The sequence below is a fragment of the Apteryx mantelli genome, chromosome 4 (assembly GCF_036417845.1).
Source record: "Apteryx mantelli isolate bAptMan1 chromosome 4, bAptMan1.hap1, whole genome shotgun sequence".
Taxonomy (NCBI): domain Eukaryota; kingdom Metazoa; phylum Chordata; class Aves; order Apterygiformes; family Apterygidae; genus Apteryx; species Apteryx mantelli.
The window spans coordinates 59,732,750-59,753,160 of NC_089981.1; the positions used below are offsets into that span (position 1 = coordinate 59,732,750).

Genomic DNA, 20,411 nt, shown 5'->3' on the forward strand with positions numbered 1-20,411 from the left:
AAGTCACGTCCAACAAATTTTAAGGAAGAGCATCTTTGTCTAGACTTGGCATTTAAAAATAAGGGGCATTCATGCCAGTAACTGTGGAAGGCTGTTCCAGCCTCATCGTGTGCTGCATGGTATTGATCAGTATTGCAAAGACTACAGAACTTAAAACTTCAAAAGTAGAGCTAAAGTTAGCACCTGCTATATTCACATACCAGATCCTGGGAGACTAAAGACTTTTGGCAGGCACTCTGGTGCTCTTCCTTCAATCGGTGGTATCCCCAGATGGGAGGCATGTGCCAGTTTCCTTGTCTGGGGTGCAGATAATGCCGTATAATGAGTTGGTTGTTCCCTGGCAACCAGCGAAGCAGTTACACTCTGGCAGCTCATGCTGTAGGGGTGAGGCAGAGTCCCTTAATGCTGGGGACATTAGTGGTTTCCCTGACAATGGAATTTAACTTCTGGAAGAGGAAGATTTAACAGCTAAATTTCTTCTCCCTGAAAGCATTTTGCTTCTATATGTTGACCAGGCTGATCTTAAACCTGGGGTGGAAAAAGCTGTTTGCGTCTTCTCCTAGGAAGAAAGAAACTCACAGGTCACAGGAAGCACCAACAGGTTCTAATGTATAAGTGGTTTTTAGAAAATGACTAATAAATTATTCAGATTGACACATACTATTTTGGTTTTAAAGACTTCAATCTCACTTCTGGCGTAATTACTAGTCAGTCTCAAGAGTGGATTAACTCTAGAACTAATAGAGTTATAACCTGGGACACCTAAATAAGAGAGGACCACAGCGTGTGATAATGTTTTTAAAGATTGTACCATTCCATTATATATTGGAAATGGTTTTGTGATCTTTTGGGGGCTCTGAAATTGATCCATGTTTTCTCTTAATCTGTTGCTGGTTGGTCTTAGCCATTACATTTTGTTCAACAGGATAAAGTTGCTTGCAAAAGTAAAATACTTCTGTTTGTGTTTAACTTCCTAGCAGTTGTTTTAAAACATGTTCTTAGCAAGTAGCTCCTTTTCTTTCTATAGCTACATATAAACTGTCTAAACTAGCCACCTAATCTAGGTTTATGGTATAATGTAACTTGAGTGTAAGGAGTTTTTTTGCATTCAGACAAGCTGATAAAATTTTGTCAGCCAGATAAAAAACATTTTATGTAATTTATTGTGTCGGATATAGGTTCCCAGGCTTTCACATTAAAAACATTCATACTGTTGTATAATGGTGTTTATTGTTAGGGTTTTTTTTTTTGTTTGTTTGTTTGTTTTGAGCGTCAGGACTATGTATTTGGTCTATGAATACCTTTGGACCTTAGTTGTATTTCACCAGCTTATTTTTTCGTTTTTTGTTTTTTGTACAAATGAAGCTGTTCTGCAGTTTATCTTGCTTCAGATACTCCAATAAAGCACTGATGGGCCTAGTTTCCAAACTCATTAATGGAGATTTGTTAACTCATTAACTCAATGGAGCTGGACTTCAGTGAGTATTTAAATGTTTCTCTTACTCTTGCAACTTATTAAGTCTCCGAGATTCTTATTTTGGAAAATAAATTTGTTGCATATATACATATATGTGCTTCATTACATACCTTTGCATGTAGGATTTCCTACTCAAGCAATCAAAAGACTTTGCAAACCTCATTTGTTGTGATACATGTATCTCTATCCTCTGGTCTTGCCTCTTGGGTGGATGAATGGCTTTTCAGCATAGTCAGGAGTCGCTCATGCTGCTTTGTCTCCTTGCAGTTCTATTTGTTTATGGCCAGGATATGCATCACTTTTCAGATAAACATCACCTTTTAAATCCAGGCTCCTTTTTTGCTGCATGTCTCATTTGAGAAGCTACATTTGTTCTAGTGTGTTGTGATGTCAGACTAGTAGGTAACAGGCAGTAATACTGAAGGCCCACATTAGTGCTTGGTGCTGCTTTGGTGATCCATATCTCCTGAGCAAAGATAGTTCTCTGAAACAACATGGTATGTTTTTCCTGGAACGGAGTTAGACTTAGAAGGAAATGGGCCTCATAATACAAAAGGGAGTTAACAGTTTATACAGTAATACTGTATTACGTATATTACATATACATTGACATATGCATATCAAATTAGTGTATAAATCAAATAAAATTTATAGCATACTGATTCTGTAATGTAATGTTCTAACTTGTAATAAAGACATAGCTCAATAGAAAGGAGGGAAAGGGGGAGAAAAAAGTCATTGAAGGAACAAGAAAAATATAAGGAAATCATTTTTCACCCATAGCAACCGTGGATTACAGTGTATTGGAACATATGATGTTCATAAAACTTGATAACTCGTTCAGTTAAATATATCTCTAGTTTACATGAGTTGAAATTACAGTGGCCAGTTGTCATAGGCCATATGATCTGAGTTTAGTTGTTGTGGCTGAGAAGTGACTTTTTGGTTAATACAATTAGGTGTACTGTAGGCCTATTTACACTGCAGGATGATCTTTTTTCTTAGCCAGGTATTAACTCTCCCCATCTTCCTGCACCAATTATCTTCAAATAAAAATTCTTTCACCTCTGTTATCACAATCTTGCTTGCCTGTGTGTGAGAGACAGAGGAGAGTATTTTTTGGTTTACTTGAGTTTTTTAAAAGGTGGTTCTTAAATGTTATTTATTATGAAGATATTGTTAAAGCCCAGGTAAAGAAGCTTACATTTTGATAGCTCTTCAGGGTCATCTGTGGCACTAGAATTTTTCTGTTCATTTCCCACTTAACTTGCACTTTGGAGGCTGCCTACTGTTTTATAGTCCCATTCAGCACTCAGTTCCTTCACTGTGTGTGACCTGACTCAGTTCTCTAGTACTTGGTTCAGATTAAACAAGTTACCTTGAAATGCATTGTCTTGGTGTATTTGTCATGGCAGTGAGTTCTGGTCAATCTTCAGGCTAAGTATAGCAAAGATCCTGATTTTTTTCCCCCCCCTTCTCAAGAGTCACCTGAAGTCTGTACTTGAATGGTAATGTTTCTGAGAAGGTCTGTTGAAATAAGAATCAGGTAGACAGCTGTTCAGCACAAAGAGCCTTGGAAACCTTAAGATCAGCTATAAAAAGGCAAAAATGGCAAGCAAAGCTTGTTGTTCTTTGGGTTAAACTGCTTTTACAACAATGATTTTACATGGGTCCTTACCTCTGCCCGATATAGCCTGTATGATAAGTTTTCTAATGTATTCCTATTTTTGTCAGAAGACATCCTGACAGTTCAGGGGAAAAGGAGCAACGACAGAGGTGCAGGTGCAGTCCTGACCTGGTCCATGAGCAGCAAGATTGGCTGCTGGACATCCTGGGCTATATTCTGACAATTGTTTTGCCAAAAGACTGATGGAGAGGAAGTGATACTGCAGCTGGCCACCATTTTTATAACTGCTATAGTCATAGCAGCAATACAAGTGGAGGGAGTTTCTTGTTTAGGCAGTCATCAGTAAAGCTTTTACTACAGAGGAGAGCAAAAGATGGTTACTCAGATCTTGAACTCTCTATCTTGCTCTAAATGAGTTATCAAGTTGAAAGCCAAAGAAAGAAAAAAAGTTCAATATGCAGCTGATGAGTCAGCTTTTCTATTAAAAATAATCAAATAAAAAATGGATTACAGGTATAAATACAAGCACATATTTCAGCATTTAGTGTTCTCCTTGTATCTTTGTCACATCATTAGATAAAGTGGTTTTATTATTAGAAGAAAACATGGGCCTGGGCAACCTGACTTAATAGATTTCACTAAGTCTAAATGTTACAGAGGGACTGTTCACTAGCCTCAAGAAGCTTTTTTCTCTCCCAAGGCAGGGATTTGTAGTTGATTAACATCCTTTAAGGATTTCTTGCCCTGATGTGACAATTAAACCTATGTCTTTGCAGACTAGTCAGATCTTACATGGCAGGACTGTTGTTTTTGCTGTCATGCTCTTCTGCAGCAGTAAGAACATCTTGTGCATTGGTAGCATCCTTGGTATAGTATAAAGAAAGGCCTCACCACTGCTAACTGTACTGTGAGCTGAAATGGCTCCTTACAGATATCTGAGAAGGATGAACACATTTTCCCGAAGAAAGAAACTGCTCCTGGAGTGGCTCAGTTCTAATGAGTCATTAATATACTTTGGTTATTATCTAATCTCATTTCTTCTATCTCTTTCTTTCTCGCTGCTTTTTTAAGCACTGCCTTAGTGTCTGTGTTTTATAAAAGGTATGTGTTGAAAGAAAATAAAAATAAAACAAAGTTTCACTGGGAGGGATATTATTAGCAAGGAATGAATATGGGGAGGTTAGCAGAAAGCAAATGACTCAAACAGAAAAACCCCTTCCAATGCAGAGCAGTTTCATGTGAACAAAAGGAAATAGGACCTTGCAGTTTAAGGCATAAACAGACTGTATCCCCAGTAGATTTGTTGATGTTTTTCAACAACAGTTCAGCAGAAAACCAACCAAAATGATTTTACTGGATCAGCCCAGAGCTTAACAGGGCTGTTGTCTGAAGATCCTTTCCTGTCCTTTAAAAACTTTTAACTTGGTGAGTTTGTGTAATTATTATAGTTGTACATAATTTTGAATGTTTGACTAGAGATGGTGTTTTGTATGTTACTTTCCATTTGAAGTTCTCTTCTACTAAGAGAAGAGCTATTTCTAAGCCAGCACTTGCCAGAGGTAATGGTGGTAGTGTTTATATGGTTGTGTGTGCGTGTGTATGTATATACATATATGTACAAACATATTTTTTGTAGCATTAATATCTGATGCTTAATTACCATACATGGTAGTTGTGGAGTATCATATGTCATTGGAAGTAGGGAAGACACAAACAGATGGATAATTTGCCTTTGAAATACTAACCAGACTGTGGGTTGTGGAGTCTGCGATGTTTTAAGAGCCTCTATGGAAAACCTGCCATAAAGGCATTGATAGAGTGAAGGGAACAGCAAAAAACTTGTTTGATGAGGATTTGAGGATTAGGTAAACTTTGAAACTGTATTGTTCTTTTTATTTTCAGAAAACTAGAACTATGGAGGCTATACTGTTTTGGGTTTTTTGATCGTTGTCTGAAATGGTCACCTTGAGTAATAGGCATTTAAAATGATTTTTATTTGACATTAATCAGGAAATTATTATGTACAGATGCTACCTTTTGAGAAGTGTATATGTATATATTTCTAGTCTCTTTTCTATTCTCTTTTCTACCTTTTAAGTCTGAGAGATTGCATGTGTGGATTCAGGGACAATTTTTCTTTAAATGTGGTTTGTTTTTAAGTTTGTGTTAATTCTGCACTTGAAAAGACAAGAAAAATGGATAAGGTGATGAGAGAAAATCTATTTACACTTGGTAAAATACTGACCTACTGTACAATGCCATTTGCAGTTTAACTGCATATGTTCTGCAGTAAACTGTATGTTTTCTGTATGTATCAAGCTGATCTCATTTATTATGTGTTTATAACACACTGTATAAAATCTCATAAATGCTGTATCTTTAACACATGTATTTTCAGTTTCATACTGTCTTGTTTGCCTGTATATAAAAATATATTTTTCACAAACAGAACAATCGAGAAACTAGGAGAAACAGTACCAAAATAACAGGAGTTGTGTGTATAAGATTTGGAAGCAATACATTAAAAGAACATTCTATGTAAGGCAGTTAGGTATTATATGCCTGTCTGCCCAACTGACTAGTACTGTCTCACCATTTTATAACAGTTGTCCTTTGCCCTATTTCTGTCTATGTACTGTCTTTTGCTGTATAATTCTAAGACTTGGGAAGTTTTCTTCAGGGTTTAACGTTGAAGTGAGTTGTTATTCTGAGTGGTACATTGAAACACAGAGACTAGTATTTACAACTTCCAAGTAAATCCAAGCTTCTTATTTTTATACTTTATTTCATGTTAGTTTATTCTTTTGAGCACAATACGTTTTGTGTTCCAGGTTCCCAAAGTGTTTGTGTGTGTTGATGATACCAAATTTGTTAGCTAAAGAACATACACCTGAGGGGAAGTTCGAATGCTTAAGATCAGTGTAAATATACCACGGGCATTCACCACAACAGATACCAATTCAAATCCTAAATCTCTTTTGCAGTTCTATGCACAATTGCTTAACTTATAATGGTACATGTCACCTTACATATATCTTCTCCTCTGAAGGGCCGTCAAGGTGCTGAAGCACATAGTATGCAAAGAGATGCTGAGAGAACTGGGTTTGTTTCTTCTTAAGAGAAGGCTATGGTGTGTGTGGGGAAATCTTGGCTGCTATCTTCGACTACCTAATGGGAGTGTATGGAGAAGACGGAGGTAGACTCTTCTTGGATGTTCACAATGATAGCACAAGAGGCAATGGACACAAGTTGTACCATATACTAAGAAAAATTTTGTTTTACAGTGAAAGCAATCAAACCTCAGAAAAGAGAGATGGCAGAATCTCTTTTTAAAGATGCGCAGAACTTGGCTGAATGACACTGAGTAGTGTGCTCTAAGTTGGTCATGTTTTGAGCAGGAAGATGGACCAGCTGACCTCCCAAGTTCCCTTCTAACCTAAATTGTTCTATGATTCTGTGATTAATTCTAAAATAGGCATTCCACTACCTATTTGAGTAGCAGTACGTAGCATGGGAATCGTGTTTAAATCTCCTTAAAGCCTACGGTTCAGAAAGGAGAAAATGGTTCTACCACACACACACACACACACACTCTCTCTCTCTCTCTCTCTCTCTCTCTCTCTCTGGCCTTAATCTCTCTTTTGGTAAAGAAAGATATGGGATTCCAGTCTTGGTATGTGCTATCAGGCATCTTAGAATTGGGCAGCAATGTCATAAAGAAGGTTGTGCCTGAGACTTTCGGAAACTTTTCAACTGATTAACTTAGGTAATTTACTGCCCAGGATGTGGACTGCTGTGAAATCCAATCTAAGGCACTCAGCTCTTTTCTACAATGCATGGAGAACCCTAGGTTGATTTTTTTTTTTTTTTTTTTTTTCTCCAGCATAAAGTTCCAGTTTTGCTATATTTCATCACTTAGGTAGTAAATGTCATTGAGCCTTTCTGAGAGAATTATCAGTAGTGTAGGGGGAAAACTGTCTCATCAGTATAAAATTAGTGAGAGAGTGCATTGGTGGAGAGAGGGAGCAGTGAACTAGGATTCAGCAGTGAATGGCATGTATTGGATAAGGAGGAAGATGACAATAACAACTTGATAGCTCTGAATTTTTGCAGTTATATTTTGAATGAATTGAAAGGATCCCCAGAATAGTATGAGTGAGTCAATGATGAAAATTATTCTTATTGCAAATGTAAAGAGCATGTGAAGAAAAAGCACTGCAGTAAAGCAAAATGCAAAAAGATATTTTCTTGGAGTGTGGATTTTAAACACTTTTTGGTTGAGGAAGGGTACTCCATCATGAGATTCCTTGAAGGCATTTAATTTGCATTATGGCATTAGTTTTATGGGACAGGCAAAGGGTGAGCTACTGTAATGGGAAATTGTAACAAAGATGGCCAGAAAGATGAATAGCAATTAGTATTTTTTTCAAACCATTACCGTATTTTTGCCTTTTTAGTATACATTTAAGAGTCTGAACACTACTGTCTTTTTTTCTCTTTTTTTTCACCTATCAGCAGAGTAGATTTACCCAAAATGTATATGCTAAATGTGGGTTATTGTATTTTCCTATTTCTTATAATAATTTGCATTTCTGCAACATATTCCACTTGAGAAATTTTGCTAATTTCAAAATTGACTTGTGTTTCACAGTGTTCATGTATTTATTTTACCCAGTCTGCAAGTAATTGAGATATTGAGGCAGGATATTTACAGCTTACATTTCACAGAGCTAAACAAAGCTGTGTTTAAACTACAAAAATGTGTTTGTACTTCGCAGTGCATAATTCTAAAATATATTAGTCTTACTAAGTGTCATTACAGCTAACAATTTCCAGAATTTCAGCAATTTTAAAAATATATCTTGTGTTTTGTTTTTCTGTTTTGTGTTATCTTAGCCTGAACAGGATATAGAAATTGTCAGTCCAGGCAAAAGTGTGTTATTTTGCACATTAAAAAAAACCCAGTACTGAGCCATCACTGTTCTTCAGAGCACTTGGATCTTTAGGGAGCTAAGATGCTTTTCTATTTTTATTTTCATAATCCAAAGTATAAAAATGAAAAAATTCAGACATTTCATCACTGCACATAGGATCATTGATATCCATGTATATGTTTTATTTAGAAAGGTCAAGATCTGCCAATGAGATACCTTGAAAAGGGGTACAACACCCAATGATAGTAGTGCCTAAGCTTTACAGTTGTAAGATCTGCTTTGATAAGCTGATAAGACTGCACTGAGTTGGCCTGCATCTACAGCTGGCGGACAATAGCTTTGAATACTTGTGAGATTTTTTTCCTTGAATCTTTAATAAGTCTTTATGTAAAAGCAGGGAAGGTCAATTGGAGTGCCTCATTTTATCACTGAACTTAAGGAACCTGCTTCAGGGGCAAGATAAACAGATGACGACCCACTCATCCTTTAAAGGAATTTATTTCAAAAAGTGTCTGTACTGATTTTTGTTATATTTATTTTGCTGAGACTAAAGGATCAGCAAACTCGTTTCATCCAAAGCCCCCTGAAACCAGTGGAAACCTTGATGCTGATTTTTACTGAGCTTTCGTTTGTGGTGGTGATGTTTAGAAAAGCCTCTTATGCGAATTCTTTGTGTTATCATTGCTAATTTACTCAGATGCTAATAATCACCTTGAAAGGTCCTGTCTAGAGAGAACTGCCTAAACCAGTCCTAATGGTGATTATACTTCCTGGAGATTAGAAGGTAAACAGAGATTCAGAGATGTACTGCAGCCTGAAATGTGGGGGATGGCAGAAATCTTCTGTCTTTCTGCGTGCCCCCCCCCCCCCCAGTTCCTTATAGAGCTGGAGTATTCCTACTTTCATCCAAGTGCAGTATATCCCTTTGACTCAAGTGTTCCTGTATGTTTTGAGGCAGGTATGGTTGAATGAATGTAAGCTTGATTCTTTCTTTTTGTTTCCAGTTGAGCCACAAAACCTGTTTTATTGCCTTTCTTATTTTAATGACTGTAGTAGGATCTATACAGATCCCTGTTGCTTTGTTGGCTTGCGTTAGCAGCTGATATGAAAAGGGATTATCGGCTCTGAAAGGAATTGACAATCATAAGAAGTGCTGGGAAGGGCAGAAAACAAAAACATTAGCCAATAACATACTACTGAACTGGAAGGATTTGCAGTAAATGTATTTTAAGTGTCTTTTTGAGGATTAAAAGAACAGCCAACAACTGAGTGAGAATATATTTACAGCAAACATTTCTTGGCCCGTTTCCTCAGCTGTCATGGTTATGATTGTGCAGCTACTGCTGTGGGAACGAACTGTGAGAGTGTTTCCTTTGCTCTCCTTCCAGTAGTCCAATCTCTAGCACAGGTTACACAGGTATGCATTTGTCTGGCCTTTTTTGCATAAAATAAAACAAATGCAAAACATGCAACTGTTTTTCCAAGTTTATTCACTAGGCAGGAAGAAATAGATAGCTCATGGTTTTTCAAAATGGCTGCCTTAGGGCTAGTCCTGTGCTCCCTCCCCTTGAGCTTTAAAGGAAAATGTTCTGAGGTTTAAGGATTTAAATTACCTGTTTCTCTTCAGCAAAGTTCAGAACTTTGTGCCTAAATGCCACTCAGCTTCATTCTTTGAGAAAAAAGGTGGAGATGTAAGCATGTTTTTAAGTGTTTACCAAACAGGAATTCTGGTAATAGAGAAAGAGAAAGAAGAAGGCACTGTTTTTCTTCCCTAAATGAAGCTTCCATTATTTACACAAAGAAATTCAAAATTAGGTGTATTGCAGGCACATAATGTCACTGTTCTACTCTTTCTATTCTTTTCCACTAATAAGGGTGTCCATTCTTTCTTTCTAGCTGCTATAGGTCAGATCCAAAAAGGGATGTAGGTATTGCTGTGTTGAACATGCAGTGCCTAAAAGGTTGGTGCTCTGCCTTCCAGACTGAAATTTGAAAATCAAACTGAAGCGTAGGTTAGAGCCACTGCATACCTGGAATGGTGGGAATAAATCACTCCTCATTCCCAGTGGTATTATCTAAGTTAGTTCTTAACTATCTCCTATTAACTATTATTATTATTATAAACTATTGTTTATATATATATATATAAAATATTTTTATTTTTATTTTTTATACATTTTGTTTATATTTTTATATATTTTTTACTTATTAACTATTATTATTAACTGTTACTATTATTATTCTTAATTATTCTATTATTTCTTAACTATCTTCTATTAACTGCCTTCCCCATCTGGAGGTACCTTCAGGCTCTTTGCCATGACTTTTACAGGTACAGCATGGTCTTAGATTGCTGAAGTTCAGAGATTGGTGTATTAGTATAAGTGGGAATTAATGGCATAAGTCAGAATTGGTAAGTTCATAGGCTGGAAAATAACAATACTGAAGATGTTAAGCAGGAGTGCTATTAGGAAAAGCCAATGGGTTGTGTCTCATTTTCTGTCTCTTATCCTGGATTTCAGCAACTAACTGCAGCCTTGATTAGACAGCTCTGTGGAGCTGAGATTTAGAGCCAAAACTGAATTTCTTGTGTTAGGTGCCAAGACTGTTCTCTTAGTTTAACTTGATGGACTTATTCTTTGTTTAGAATAATAGCCTGGGAAGGAGACCATTCAGCCAGGACATGGGAGCTGTGAGTTCACTTACTTTCTCAGTTTAGCATTTAAGCCTATATCTCCCAGTTCCTGGGAGAATACCCTGAAAACACAGAGTAGTCTGGAAACCTCCTACTCTCCCAGTTGCTCTGCAGTCATGGATGCAAGATTCTTCAGGCCAGAACTGGAAGCATGAAGGAGAAGCATGGCGAGTGCTATCCAGGAAATCCAGAGCTAATCCCAAATTTCAGCCTTCTAGGTGAATACTTCAGCTACTGAGTTTATAGAGTCATACTTGCTTCTGTGACTCTTGCATTCTCTGCTGTATGGTGGCCCAGGTGAATGCCTGACCTGTAAGACATGCTCTTTTCTCACAAGGGAGTGTCTTGTTAGTAAATCTCAAATGGACTTCTGGTTGAAACTTGGTGCTTAATGGAACTTTTGGCATTTGTGGCAAAAGAACGTTATTTGTGTATTTTGTGGTGAAAATGTATGTGCTTATGTCTTGGCTGTCCAGGTGGATTTACTCTGGATAATAGATATCTACTTTCCATTTGATTTGTGGCTTGGATGGATGAAGTTTTTGGGTGCATCTTCCTCAAAGCTTTAGGTCCAGTATGTTATGCTTGTGTTAGAAATATAGCCTATATATCTTGAATAGATAAGCAAAGCTATGCTGAAAAAGTAAGTTGAAATAATTATGGATAGAGAGCAGATAGACTTTTTACCTCTCTTGGCCCCTGAATACTGCTGGGTTGTATTGGCTATTGGGTAAGCAATAGTAAAGGTAAAGAAATTTTGAACTTCAGAGAATATTATCATAACTACCAAAAATGAATCAAAATCAGAATTTAACATGCCTTTTACAAGTTTGCTTTTCTAATGCAGCAGTTCATATTAAGGATGAAATTATGATAGCGATAATTTTACTAGCAAGCACCACTTTGCTTGAGGACAGCAATAAAAAATTACTAGTGACTGCCAACTTATTTTTGAATACTGGCAAGCTGGTTTGACAGCTAGGACTTTGTTGTGAAGAGTCAAATAAATAGCGTTCTGACACCTAATGCTGAAGACACAAGCCAATAACATGATGTTTGTGGATGTGAAAGAGGAAGGAATTAGTCTATCTACTGCTGCAGTTCTTTCAGCTGGAGCTGCAATTCATTCCTGAGTAGCCAAGATCTTTAGGAGTATTTTTAGAGTTTCTTCTGAATATAAGAGTGGAGATCACCAAAGCTGATTTCTTAGACATGGTATTTTCCATCTTTCAGCTTTTCTTTTTCATATTTTTGGTCAAATCAAAAGTGGAAAAATAACCAAGCCATTGATAGGTTCTTTAGAATTATGCAGTCAATTTTTTTGGTGACAGGTTTAGAGAATACTGGGGTAGCAGTCTATGAATAAAACTACCTATATAGTTGTTTTTTTTTTCTGTAAATTAAACTGATTGCATAGATTGTTTTGTTTTTTAATGAATGAACTTGCTCTCTGACCATTGGAAATTAACAAGCTGAGTCTCACCCACCCCGTCCTCTCGGCTCTCTTTTGCCCCAGAAAACAACTGCAGATACCAAGAATAGCAGCACTTTTTGTACCAATATTCTTTGGAGAAAGTGATTATTTCTCACATACCAAATGATTGACATAAATGTAAAGTAATTGCGCTAAAGTTACCAGAGATTAATGCCTTTTTTTTTTTTTTTCCTGTCAAAGACAAATCCCCCACTTTTCTGTACTATTTATCAAGCTGTAGTAGATGGTTCTCCTTTGACAGTGTTTTGCTCCAGCAACAGTATCTTTTAAAGGAAGAATATGTTATGCCAGCAGAATGGTGCCTTTGGAATGCATGTCTTCTATTACGCAGTTAAAATTGGTGCCCATTTTAAGTAGTTTTTCTGTTAGACGTGAACAGCTTTTCTGTATAAAAGTCCTGAAATAAAAATTGGAACTGGATAAAGACCTAGGAAGCAAATGAAAATGTGGAGACTGCCCCTTGCTTGGCAGTAACCACTGAATGTCCCTCAGATTCATACTGTTAGCACCTTCAGCAAACAATATTAGTTAAGTTTAGAATGCAAGTAACATTTTTAATTTATTATTGCAGATTCATAACTAAGGGCACCAATGAATGCAAATACATGGTTCTGCAAGCACAGCAATTATTTTGGCAATCTATATGTGATACTTTCACCAATTATCTGTTCTGTAATTCACAGTAAATGCTTTTGCTAAACTAGCAATAAGACATTCAGTACTACTTTAAATTGTAGGAATGCTGTGTGTGCAATTGGAAAATGTGTCTGATCTTTAAAATTTAATTTAATTCTTAAAAATTTTTTTACTCTTTGTGTCTTTCTTGCTCATTTCCACTTTTTGTAAGGACAACCTGTATGTAGTTAGTTTTGCTCCTTTCTGACCCAAAGCCAGCTGATTTAACAGAAAACATGTATCAACCACCACAGTCCACAGATCAGGTCATGGTCAAGAATCCCAGCAAGTCAGTAATCTTGCTCTGCTTGCTCTTGCACGTGCTCTCACTTGCACTCTTTTTTCACGCTGTCTCATCCCCTTGAATCTTCCTCTGGAACTGAAAGATTCTTTATTTTTTACAGCCTGGTTGTGACTTCTTGTTTCTCTTTGGATGTCTTGATTGTTGTGTTCCAGGGTAATTCAAGCAGACCCTACAATGCTAGTTTGGTTAGCAAAGGTAGGCTAATTTGAAATCAGTGACTGTGGAGGATATGTTTGTGAATTTTAAGCATGGGAAGTTTGAAGGATGTAGTTCTGTCCATATTTGTGAAAAACAGGTTACTTAAAAAGTTTTTTTTTTTTTATTATTGAAAATGAATGTTTCGCCTCAAGACCACTTGCTCTGAGATGTGATAATATCTCACTTGATGAAAAACAAGTGCTGTGTAGAGATCTACTGTCTTTGGCCTTAGCTCAGTGGTCTACATCTAATTGATTCTATTCCTGTTTTTATACTGCACTGTTTATGGTAATATCAGAGGAATTTCTTCAGGAGCACGTAGGTGCCTTGAGTAACATCCATCATTTTATTATTTCTGCTATCCTTTTTCCTTGGCGTTCATGGCAGCCTTAGACTGGCCTCTGAAGAAGTTCCATCTTCTGCACAAAAATGTGTTACTCGTACTTAAAAAGCAGAATTTTCAGACCTTCTTAATTTAATGATTTTTTTAGATTAAGTACTAATTTAAAATCAGTGCGTCAGTTATTGGCACCAAATGGAGTCTGTCAGTACCCCATAAGGAATTTATTAATTTCCTTGTACCAGGATATGAGCTGAAGCTTAAGGAAGCTAAATGACTTGTGCAGAGAATTAGGAACTTTGCTTTGCATTGCCTTGATTAAGCATTAAGACTTGAACTGTACTTCAGCTTTTTATATCATTACAGAAATACTGACAAAAGCTTATATAGAGGCTGAACTTAACATGTTTCTTCCTTTTGATATTTGTTACCAGCAGTAGCAGTACGTCCATCTGTTGTTATACAACAGATCTGCATAAACCATATATAAATCTTATGGGCTTAAATGGAGTCCTGGTAATACTGCCTTAAAAATGTTCTGTTGGCATTGGGTTTGATAGCTAAATGGTGCTGATGCCTTTGCATATTAATAGGGAGAGCTCAAAGAGAATTTATAGTTTAGGTGATATGGCTAAGGTTATATCAGCCTGATGATTAGATTAATTAGATGATGTGATGCTAGCCCACTTTCTTCCACTCTGTTTTGATTTATATCACTTTATTTTTGCTTAATTTTATTGTTAAAAGACTTAAGAATAGAAACTTACCTAGCAGCATATTTCTTTTCCAGACACTGGGATTCAGATGCTGAAGAAAGTGAACTACAGACAATTCTATATGATAGAATGTGAACAAAATAATGGTATATTTCTGAAGAAAAGTTTCAGTAAATAATGAAGTATGGACTGTGGGTCAAAGGTAGACAGCAGCAGATCAGTCTCAAGACTTGACCCATCCTGCACAATGAAGTTTACTTTTCAAACTGTCCTCTTTTTAGAGAATGATGCTTTGAGTCTCTGGGAAATTGGAGGCTCTTAATAACACCTAGCGGAACGTAGCAGGTTTTTTTTTTTTTTTTTTTTTAAACGTGATAATGCTGATATTGTCTACATTAGTTATACTGGGGATGCACAGAACTATTCCTTTTTAATAGTCCCCAGTGACTAGCCTTGAAAGAATGTAGCAAACTGCCCCCACATCTGTATGCCATGTTCTATTTAGGTTGGTGGGGCACTGACTAAGCTTTGAGTTGAGTAGGAGGTGCTGGTGTGTTATGGGCCTACACTAGATCTCCTGGAATATCTCTGTTTCCAAAAGCAACGGCTTCTACCCTTCCCCGTATAGAATAAACTATTTATTTTTGTCTTCTGTGGATTGTTTAGTTTTGCTGATTATATAGGTGAAGGTGACAGAAACTGCAGGCTACTGCACTGCATTCTTCATTTGCCTTCAAACTTAACATTATAAAAAGCTTTCAGGGAGGAGACCAATTTCTGTTTTGGTGGTTGAATTGAACAAGACACCAACTTTCTTCCTAGGCACTTGCTTCTAAAAGTTACTGTTAGTCTACATTCAGAAGGAATAGGAGAATTTCCTTCTGGAGCAAATTCTTTTTGTTTCACCTCGATTTTTTTCTAAATTTTGGCAAAACAGGCTGTTCAGAAATACCTTGGTGGCAGTTTGAATGATTGCAGTGCATCTGTTCTAGTGTCAGATCACAAGTCTTCAAGGTTGGTTCAGCATCTGAAGACAAGTTGAAAGGGGCAGTGCTCTTTGTTCAGAAACTGTCGAGTTGTGTTAAGTGCTATGGAATATCCTGCTATGGTATCTGTAGTTATTTTAGTACCAGACAATGAGTTTCTGTGGGGACTAAGAATCTTCTGTTTTATGCCTGGGGAATGTCTCTTCTTTAGTTTATCAGACACTTGTGAAAATAAATAAAAATAAAATTGCCTGCATTAAAATATCATATGTTTTGTTAAACCATTGCTAAAAGATCAGTTAGATCATGAAACTATTTATTTGCCCCCCACTGCCCGTGTATATTTAAGCACAATCATAGAAAAATTTTCAAGGAAATCTTTTTAATGTGTTTCATCTTGTGCTAACATATGTAAATATATGCAAACCATTGTATATATACATATGCCATTAACAACAATTTCTTGCATTTCTTGCTTTGTACACCTGTTTACCTGTATTAAATCATATATATGTATACACACACAGACACACACGCACACACACATGTATATACATACATACAGGAGTTAGTGGGGGGCAGCTGGGAGTACCCATTAAGCTGTCTGCAATGTAGCTCTTAATACTTTTCTCATACTGGTGTTCAGAGCTTTGCTGGCTGCCTGGCTGCTGCCAGATCTGCACCTGCAGTGCTGCTTGATTGAAACTCTGCATGTATTCTTCTTAATAAGAACAAATAAAGAATATCTTCTGTTATTTACCAAACACCAGGATTACTTCATAACCACAAGTAGCAATCCCTCTTCTATGCTAATATTCTGTCATTGCTGCCTCATGCATGGAGAACACTCAGGCTTCATTCCTCAACAGAAATGCATCTTTATCTGTATGCTGTACCTCAAGTTAAACTTGCTGTTTGGAACCCTTACTCCAGAATGCATATCTGGTATTTTGATTATGAATTGTCACGTAAATAGAGTGATTGATTAAAGTAATTTATTCAGAAGTGTTCATGGTGTTTCTGAGCAACTGAAAAATACACAGAAGCACATGGCACTTAATTACATTGCTTAACAATAAATGTCAAGTTAAATCTTTTTTAAAAAAGATGAATGCTATACTTAAGGATAGTGCAATTATATTTCTATGGTTTGAAATGTTTTACACACTGTATATATTAGAGAGGCAAAGATAATAACATTTCTATACATGCGAAGGTGCTGACAGATATCAAATGCTACAAGGCAAGCTTTTGCAATTGCTGTCCCTTATTGCTTGCAAAGGGAACTCCTTTATTGTAATGTGCTGTTAATCTGAGTTCATTTATTTGTGTGGAACAGTATTTGCATACAGACACACTTCCTGGAACTGATTGAGAACATAAGGACTAGTGGTTGTGGTTTGATAAATTGTTGCCTATAAACAGGATTTGCCTTCGAATAACTTTTATATCACAGCCTGATTGTATGTCCCATTTTAATAATGCTTAAAGAATGACAATAGTAGATTTTAGAAAGCCACTCTTCTGATTTCATGTTCCAATTTTATATTTAATTAAAAATGTCTCTCCCCCTCTTTTTCTCCTTTGCTGAAATTTAATAGCAAATCTGGAATGTTTTCCCCCATTAAATAATACACTTTTATAACAAATGGGTATACCTTCCTAAATTACATACAGTATTTCTTTTAATAAAAGACTGTCATATTGTTTGTATGTTCCTGTTGGTGGGGAATGGAAGCGCAAGTAACCTGCACAAAATTCACCATCTACTTGCAGAGTAGAGGAGAGTAAGAGGAAGTCTATAGTGTGAAATGCGGTGAGGTGCAGAGCTCCCCAAGCGAAGTCTGAGAAGGTGCGTATGTCTGCAGGGCACTGTTCAATATTGGGCAAAACCACCAGCTCAGTTCTTTTCAGCAATTACAGCTGTATCAGCATGGTGCGACTCTATCAGTGTGTGCCACTCTGGTTCTACAGCTGTGCTCCTGGCCTCACAGATGTTAGATCCATTCTCACCCGAAGTTAGAAGTGGGAAAGAACAGAATAAATTTGTGTGTGTGTGTACGTACGCTTGTGTATTGTCATTCCATGAGCTATGATTTACCTTATAGATTGCCCTTTCCATAATACATTGCTTTTTGACCACTTCTGTTTTTCTGCTTTAATTTTTTGTAGGCTTTCATTGTGAATGTAAAGGACTGACTACATTTCTACATCCAAAACCCAAAAAGAAAAACGTCATGTAATTTTTAATTAAGAACAGTTTTCCGGTCCAGTTTGCCATCTCTCTTCCAATAATTGTACTGGCATAAATCAGAGGTGTGGAGGGTAGTTCTTGTATAGGTTTTCAACATTTACACAGCTGGACGGTTTCATTGTTGTCTTTTCTGAAGTGATGTAACAGGAACATGTCTGCCATCTACTCTGCAGGGTAGCAAAACATCCTCTCTGCTGCTGCTGGGACAATGTACCTTCTCTATTTTCCTGTTTGCTCAGATTTGTAAGAATTATAACTGAGCACAGTTCACTTGATAAATGCAACTCATTTCTTTTTTTCAGTCCATGAATTTGAATAAAGTATATGAAATAAGGTGATTTTTAGTGCTATAAATTAAGTATAGCATTGTAATTTAATTGCACTGTGTGTTAGCGGTATCTTTCTGTTGCTTAGCAATAAGGTTTACCAGGGACTTAACATTGCATCATTAACTTCTATTTTCAGAGGTTTGTAACTTTGATAAAAATCTTTACTCATAGGACAGTCCAGAAAGTCTATACTGAATGTTCTTTTTCCTGTTATGGAGTCACTTATTGAAGAGGCTTGAGGAGGAAAGCTCTGGTGTCCTCTGTTCTCTGTTTCTCTTCCCCACATTCTGCTCTACCCTGGCAAATTTTGACAGTAATTTCTCAAGTCACAATTGTTACATGTGTTTATGAAGTAGTAAGCTATTTATAAAGGTGTTCTTTTACTTTAAAGGGTCCAGGTGGAGGCATTTTTACCAAGGCAACTACCTCTGCTTAGAAAGCATCCACTTTGTGGTTCCATACAGAACTAAATGCCTAGGAAACAGTTTGAGCACTAGCTTTTGTATCTTCCATTAACATTCCACATAGTGGTAGAATGGGTCTAGATATTTTATTCAGGGAACTGTGAGGCTCACCTGGCAGAAGGATTGCATGGAGCTTGGTGAAGGCGACTGTAGTGCCTGAGGAGGAAGGAAGGGTAGAACCTGACCTCTGATACAAGTGAAAACGAAAAGCTATAGCCCAGATCCCATAAAGTCATCTTGTTCCTCAAAAGAAATTAGCTAAAGATGAGGGCCAGCAAGTGTATGAGAAACTAGGCAGCTTTTAGTTACTAGAAAAATAGACTATGTATTTATGATTCCAGTCACCCCTGGTAAGGGTGGGTTTTGGATTGTCTTGTGTTGCTTTTTGAGGCAGTACTGTACCTGAAAGAACTGGAAATTGAGCTCATGGAGGGGAAGAAGGCTGAAAACTACTGAGTATCCACGTTTCTTCAACAACTGTAACTTTTTGGCAGACAAAGTAACCGGAAACAATCAGTTTGATAGTAGTGCCATGACACTCATGTATTTCAGGACTGCATCTTGCTGCAAGACAAAAAACAACTACTTTACCCATTGATTCTGTATGAGGATTTTAGGGAATATAATACTGGACTTATAAATTTGGACTTAACAAAAGGTGTCAGGACTGTATTTCAAAAAAGGCCGTGGGGGAAGAAAAGACCTTTTGAGTCAAAGCTTTTTAAAACGCCCCCCCCCCCCCCCATACCTTAACATTTCAGAATGATTGTGATTATTATGAAAGATTTGCTTCTTGCATATTCAGATATTGTGCACTTAACTATTTGTAGATGATGTGTGTGTTCGGTTGTGGAGTCTTTAAAGAACTTGTCTTTACTCACATTGTCAAGTACTGTTGCTTTTCAGTATCTGTATTCTTTTGCCTTTCAATTTGTCACCTTTATAATGGTTAATTTTTACACATAAGTGATTTTTTTTCTTTGGGACTGTATTTTCTCATCATGCTTATATATGCTCGTTGCTTAAGAAATCTGCTAGGCGTATCGTCACTTTTTTGTCATGTAGATCAATATTAAATATGAAAACCTAAAGTCAAGTGCTAGGTTTGCTGTGGTTAATAAAAGTCATGTTTTCTGTTTAGACAGACTATGTTAGTCATGTAACTGTGGTGCCATTTACAGCTCCTGTAGCCTTTGTATAGGAAATGAGGAAAGGGGGGTATGTCTGAGAGCAATTTAGAGTCCCTGATTTAGACATTTAAAGTTAGAATTTGCAACTAACTTTCCCCACCCCCCTTTTCCCACGCGTGCTCTAAAATCTTCCATCTTCATCAGTCAGCCTTGAAAAAATTTGTTTCTCACTGGAGTGCTACATTGTGTTAGTGGTCTGGATTTAAAATCACTTGTGCTTCCCCAGAAGATGATTATCCATACAAGAGCAGAATGAAAATGAATGACTGTTGCCCTGTCAAAGACTAGCACTCTAGAACAAGTGGGAGATAGGCAAAAACATCAGTTGTCTGTGCTGTTAAGATGATACTGATAATATATCAGTGAATAAAATAAATAGAGAATATATATAAAAGAGAGAAGTAAATAAAAGAGAAGGTAAAATCCCATCCTAGTTTGGCATTCTCCTGTATTAGAGCAGCTCATAGGTGTTTGTGTCTTATGTCTGCTGTACAAATTAGAAATATACTATATAATCACATTTTGTGCAGACAGAGGAGTGAGGGGAGTCTTTTGTGGTTTTTTATTTTTAATGTGGCTGTGATTTCTAAAGCTTTCATCCCAGAGAAACAAAAGACCCAATATCAGAATTGCTGACTAGTAAGAATATACCGGTATTAACCTGCACCATGTCAGCATTGAATCAAGAATCTCCTGAGGCTTGGTTAAACTGTTGGGAAATGTTTAG

The 20,411-nt window shown here is 36.8% G+C and overlaps 1 protein-coding gene across 4 annotated transcripts in view; it reads left to right on the forward strand.

Annotated features, from left to right (window-relative positions):
- NUBPL (NUBP iron-sulfur cluster assembly factor, mitochondrial) overlaps window positions 1–20,411 on the forward strand; it is a 139,212-nt gene that overhangs the window by 52,323 nt on the left and 66,478 nt on the right. The window lies entirely within an intron of this gene.